The following is a 5,939-nucleotide window of genomic DNA, read 5'->3' as shown; positions in this document are numbered from 1 at the left end:
CCATCACTTGGTTTGTTGCTTAACCCAAGTTTTTGCAAAGCTCACATTGAGCTTTTGTTTTCTTCTAAGCGCTTTATCTTTGTTTATGGCATCATAGTAGCAAGCCAAAATATCACAACATAAAAAAAATCATATTTGGACTTCAATCCAAATCACATAACCACAACAGCTTTCTCAATCCAATCCAAAAACAATTCGTATAAAATAGTCAAATTCATTTTCCAATCCAAATCGAGAGTATTCAAATATTTTAAATAACAATTAAAACCAAAAGTATTCATAATCACTGAAATACTTTTAAAACTATTTTTAAACCAAATACTTTTCTGAGACTTATTTTTATCTGTCACTGGAATAGTTACGTGTAACACTAAACCGGTATGATTATTTTAGACTGCATATTCTGTTAGACTTGTTATATTGTCTTAAGTCTATTTGAACTAACTTTATATTCCAATTCTTCTACCAATTTTGTATTCTATTTTATACCCTATCTAATTGGAAAATATCAGTAATAGTCCTTCTAATTTATAACTTATTTTAATTCGATCAATTAACATCATTTAATTATTATATAAAATTAAAGTTTAAACCAAACGTTTCTATTAGACCATTTATGTTCGTCATCGAAATTGTAATTTGTAACACTAAACTTGTATCGTTAATTCTGATCGAAGGTTCAGTTAGACTCGTGACACTGGTAAAAGAGTGTTAATACCGAATTCAATTTCACTTCAGTAAATCTAAAGAACAACTGTCTAAATTTTATATTTTTTTATTAGTAATTTATCGGCTTGATAAATTACTATCATAATCCTGTTAAAATTTAAAAAGTACTAGAACCGAACTTACTCAAAATCACACATAGAACATTTTTTAAAAAAAATAATTGAGATCTAAAATACAGTTACCGAAATATCATCGTCAATAATTAATCGGTGTGGTCCATTAACAACTGATCCGAAATACCGTCGTCGATCACTAAAAATTACTCCTTTTTCTCTCCTTTTTCTTCTTTTCGTTTTAACCATAAATTAGATGTTTTATATACATGTTTTTAGAAATCAAATGGAAATTTCTCCTCTTCTTTTAGAGGATAGGATTGGGGTTAGCTTTTCTAGGCTAATCCCGGTGTAGTTGCTTGTTTTGCTTTGCTTTCCTTTCCTTTTCTACCAAAAAAAAAAAATCAAATGGAAACAAAGTTTGCAAAAACTTAAATGAGTCACCTATGCTTTAATATTGACAAGTGGTTTTAATACCTTGATGCCACGTTTTTTTCTTCCTATTCATTTATTCATTTTCTTTATTTATTATTTTAACAAACTATACATATAATACATATGATTTTCGAAATTGGAATAATAATAATTTTGATCCTTTTAGTTTATACTTTTTATAAAATGTACCCTACACTTTTAATTTACACAACGAGATATTAAATTAAACTCAATAATATACTTAAATATATAAATAAATGAACACTATCTATTTTTAAAAAATCAAAATTAGAAATTTTAGATATGGATGTTACACAAAAGGCTAAGAAGTGAATGAGCATTACTATCCAAAAAGAAAAAAAAAAGAGAGAAAAAGAAAAACAGAAAAAAAAGAAAAGAGACGAACAAAATAATGAGAACTCTATCTCCCAGTTCTTAAAATTAGAACGTCTCAGAAAAAATATATGTAAATAAAAAGCTCAATCACTTCACAATTCGCTAAAGCCATTTTAAACTTTGTTTTTCTAGCGCTAGAACTCCTAACCCTTGTTGTACCTTTAACCCTCCAACCACATTACAACCCCAATTCGAGGCTATTTTTGATATCATCGGAGTCATATGGCATAGTAGAGGAACTCGGATGAACGTGCAAAATCAACGTAATCCTAAGCAAGAACATAAGCCGAGAGTAAACATTTTAGCCACCAAAATTGTGTGAATGGAGTGAACTACCTATGGTGAGGTGTTTTACTTAGCTATCCCCTTAAGCTCGTTTAATTGAACATGTGTCCTTTTTCTTAAACATATGACCTGTGATAATTGAAATGCGGCTTTTGGATATCGTGTCTCTACTTTGTATTTTCGAATGCATGTAATTAAAAATGCTCGAATTTGTGTCAAGCACCTAGTCAAACCAGGAGGTTTTCTAGCTTTCTTGTGATTGCAGGTTTAGTTTCTTTTAGTTTACTTGAGGACAAGTAAAGTTTTAAGTGCGAGGAGGTTTAATAGGGGTCAAAACCCCCTATCTTTGGGTACGGTTTTTAGTGTTATTTCGTGAATAAGCGAGCAATTCTCGCATTTATATGCTTTTGTGTGAGTTAGTTAGAAATTGGAAATGTTTTATTCACTTTTCGTTGTTTAGGCTCGTTTTCTGATCAATTTAGGCAAATATGGCCAAAATGGCATGTATGTTATAATTCCACCATCTTTTATAGCTAATTGATCCGCCAAAAGTCGCACCAAACGGAGCGTTTGCTCAAAATGAGCGATTGGCGGGTCAATTTAGCCTTGGGACTAATGCTATTTGGAGTTTTCGTGCATGCGCAGGGATAAGTTCGGGCGAAAAATACATCTTGGGACATCCAGCAACCGCGCAGAGGCGTGCCGGGCAAAACCGCTCATCGAACTGGCCTATTTAGGCCAGCTCAGCTCGCCGAGCAGGCCCTCAGGGGCCTGCTCGGGCGAGCTGGCACGGCCAACTCACGGTGAGCTGGCCTTCGTAGGCCAGCTCGCCGAGCTGGCTATGCCAGCTCGCCGAGCAGGCCTCCAGGGGCCTGCTCGGGCGAGCAGGCCTGCAAGGGCCAGCTGCACGGCGAGCTGACCTGCGGGAATTGGTCAAAAATACCAATATCGCCCCCACGACTCCACGATCGGCCCCACGACTTCCTACATGCAAAAGGATACGAATTGGGTCAGAAAGAGGGCCCGAGCTACATCTATAAATAGAACTTTTCCATTATAAATTAGATATCTTTTCATTATTGTAAATTTACCTTAGCCTTCACCCTTGAAGATTCCTCTCCACCTCCTCCATCTCCTTCAACCTCCATTAAAGCACCTTCGAAGCTCCGCTCACCGAGGAATATTCAAGGTCCGTCCTTAAGACTTAGGAAGCCGGCTGCAGAGTAGACAGGTTCCTTGAAAGGGATTTTCGTATCTCCTTTTATCTTTCCTTGTTTGTACTCTTTGATACAGTCTATGAATCCTAGGCTAATTGTATCCTGTGACATTGTTCTTCGCCTTTAATAATATTTTAGCTCTTATTTTGTTCTATGATTATTTGTTTAATCTTTGTCTTACGCTTTATTCAATTGGTTTAACTTATTCAAAAGCCCCAAAATCTAGTAGGCACATATTGCGAGCTGAATCTGACCTAGTCAGAGCCTAGGAGATTGACGACCTCTTAGTTGATTAAGCCCAAATTGCTGAGCCTTAGACCTAGTTTCGGCCTTACAAGGGAATCACGCACTAGAGACTTCAGGAGGGTAAGTAGGGTTAATCGCCTTGAATACAAGTGACTTAGATTAGGTTTTTAATCAATAGACCTAATAATCTATCTTCATTATTATTGTTCATACCATGCTCCTTCGGGTAATTGCACTAGTGAAAGATCACCTAGGAGTAGTTTAACTTAATTAGGGGTAGAGTAATTTAATTAGGCGTAGAATAACTTAGCTAGAATTAGAATAACTTAGTTAGGAGTAGTATAATTCAACTAGGAGTAGATTAACTTAAACAAAACCAAACTCAAAACCCCCAAAGCCTAGATAACCCCTGAGACCAAGTAGCTTGATACTTGCAGAAATAAATCCTGTGGACGATACCTGTACTTTTCCAGAATTTTATTACTTGATAACGACGGAGTACACTTCTCCCTTAGTGAGCCTTGCGGTACCGAACGTCGTGAGGCGCATCAGGGCCTCCTTGCACGCCCGGCCCTCGTCTCGTGCTTCTGCGGTTGGTCTGCTTTTTTCCTGTTTGTGTGCATCTCCTCTGGCCTTGTCCCTTTCTGATTCCTCGTACCCTGACGGTCGGTCGCAGTCATCATATCGGATGAAGGTCTGTGCCATGGTCATGAGCTCCTCGAAGGATCGCGGCATCTTTCTGAAGCACTTCTGCTTTAGGGGCTCACACGAGATTCCTTTTGCCAGGGCATCATGAGCTACCTCTAGGTTGAGGCCTTTGACCTGAGAGGCCATGTGGTGGAACCTGGAAAGAAAGTTGCGTAGTGGCTCGGTTGCTCGCTGCTTGAGCCAGTTGAGGTCCGAGTTGATCTTCCTCACCTTCTCTGCCGCGGCGAAACGGGAGAGGAAAAGGTCCTTTAGTAGATCGAATGAGTCAATTGATTCAGGAGCTAGTCCTCGATACCACTCTTGGGCACTGGATGAGAGTGTGGTGGGAAAAACTTTACACATGATGTCCTCGTCCTTTGAATACAGGTCGATAGTGCTCATGAAGGATGCCACGTGGTCGTTTGGGTCTTCGGTTCCCGAATATTACGATAGGCGAGGAGCCTTCCAGTCTCGTGGGAACCTTGTCTCGATGATTCTTTGTACTAGCGGAGTTTTGCTGGAGGTGATGCTCCCTCCCATGACGCCTTCGAGGGCTCTCTTGTCTAAAAAGCGCTGGATCTTCAGTTCCAATGCGTCTTCGTTGCTCATGGCTGTTGTTGTTGGAAATTAGGCTAAGGTATAGCAGCGGAAATATAAAATTTTTAACCTATTTCCATTTAACCACAAGATCCGTTAACCGTTATTTCATATAAATAAGGATAAGAATAAATACCTTTTAGAAGTTCTATCTACCGTTGCAAACGAAGTGCCCACAACTTCAAAAGAGATAGAAACTGTCTACCAATCTGCCCCTATCCGAAACAGACCTTCCAGACCTCCGAACGACAATCCCTTCAGTGGAAACATGGAAGAATATGTCTAGAAGCTCTTGTCCAAAACTCGCGACGATCCGACGGTTCAATCTCCGGGAATCCGCGAAATCGTGAACTGGCCTGATGTAGGAGTAGGAAAACGAATTTCTCCCTTTTGTTTGTTTTTCTTCTTCGAGTTCCCAAACACGAAATAAAACACGGGAAGATTAATTTAGTATCAACTGTTGAATAGCAACCAAAGTAGATTGCCTCTAACTAATCAACACAAGATCAAGGATAAAAGAAATAGATGAAAATCAATTGATCAAACGAAGCCGTAGAGAAATCTCGTCCTCGAACTAGGGGTGTCGAATTTTCTCTCTCTTGGACTAGGTGAATTTCGAAAATCACAAGTAGGGTATGGCTTGCTTGGATTTCAAAAATCTCAAGGGATGGGGTATTTATAATCTCTTGTATCTAATCCCTAGTTAGATAGAATTAGGTTACTGAATAGGAATTCCATTCGGAATAGAATTCCTAATTATTATCTCACTGTATATCTAATATATTAAGGATAATAATAATAACCTTATTGGATAATAATAGGAGTATATTAATCTAATTAAAACTCCTAACTTAATTATCTCTTAATTAATTTAATTCATATTCCTAATCTAATTAGGATTAACAAAATCAAATTAATTATTCATGTATATCACTACATGAATTTCGACCCCCTTATGTCCATGGGCCTTATTGGGCTCAATTGGGCTTCTATCAATTAATTAACATCTATCTCTCTTTTAGGTTCCAAGTCTTATGTGTGATCCATTAGGTTCTTATTGCTTCTAGCCGTATGCAACGTTATTAAATTAATTTTCAAAGAATTATATTTAATCTTTGCATAATGGAATGATGTACAGAGTATGTGATTAGCAAGTCCGTAATCATTCCCCCCAGAGCTATAAGAAGACAGGTTGATTCTGTCGTTAACCTTTCCGTATTAGTTACAGTATAATTCGATCCTTTATCAACTACATCCTTGAACTGAATCTTATGGGTGATGTCAAGTCACATAT

This window comes from Euphorbia lathyris, chromosome 4, assembly GCF_963576675.1.
Source record: "Euphorbia lathyris chromosome 4, ddEupLath1.1, whole genome shotgun sequence".
NCBI lineage: Eukaryota > Viridiplantae > Streptophyta > Magnoliopsida > Malpighiales > Euphorbiaceae > Euphorbia > Euphorbia lathyris.
This window is presented reverse-complemented; position numbering follows the sequence as displayed.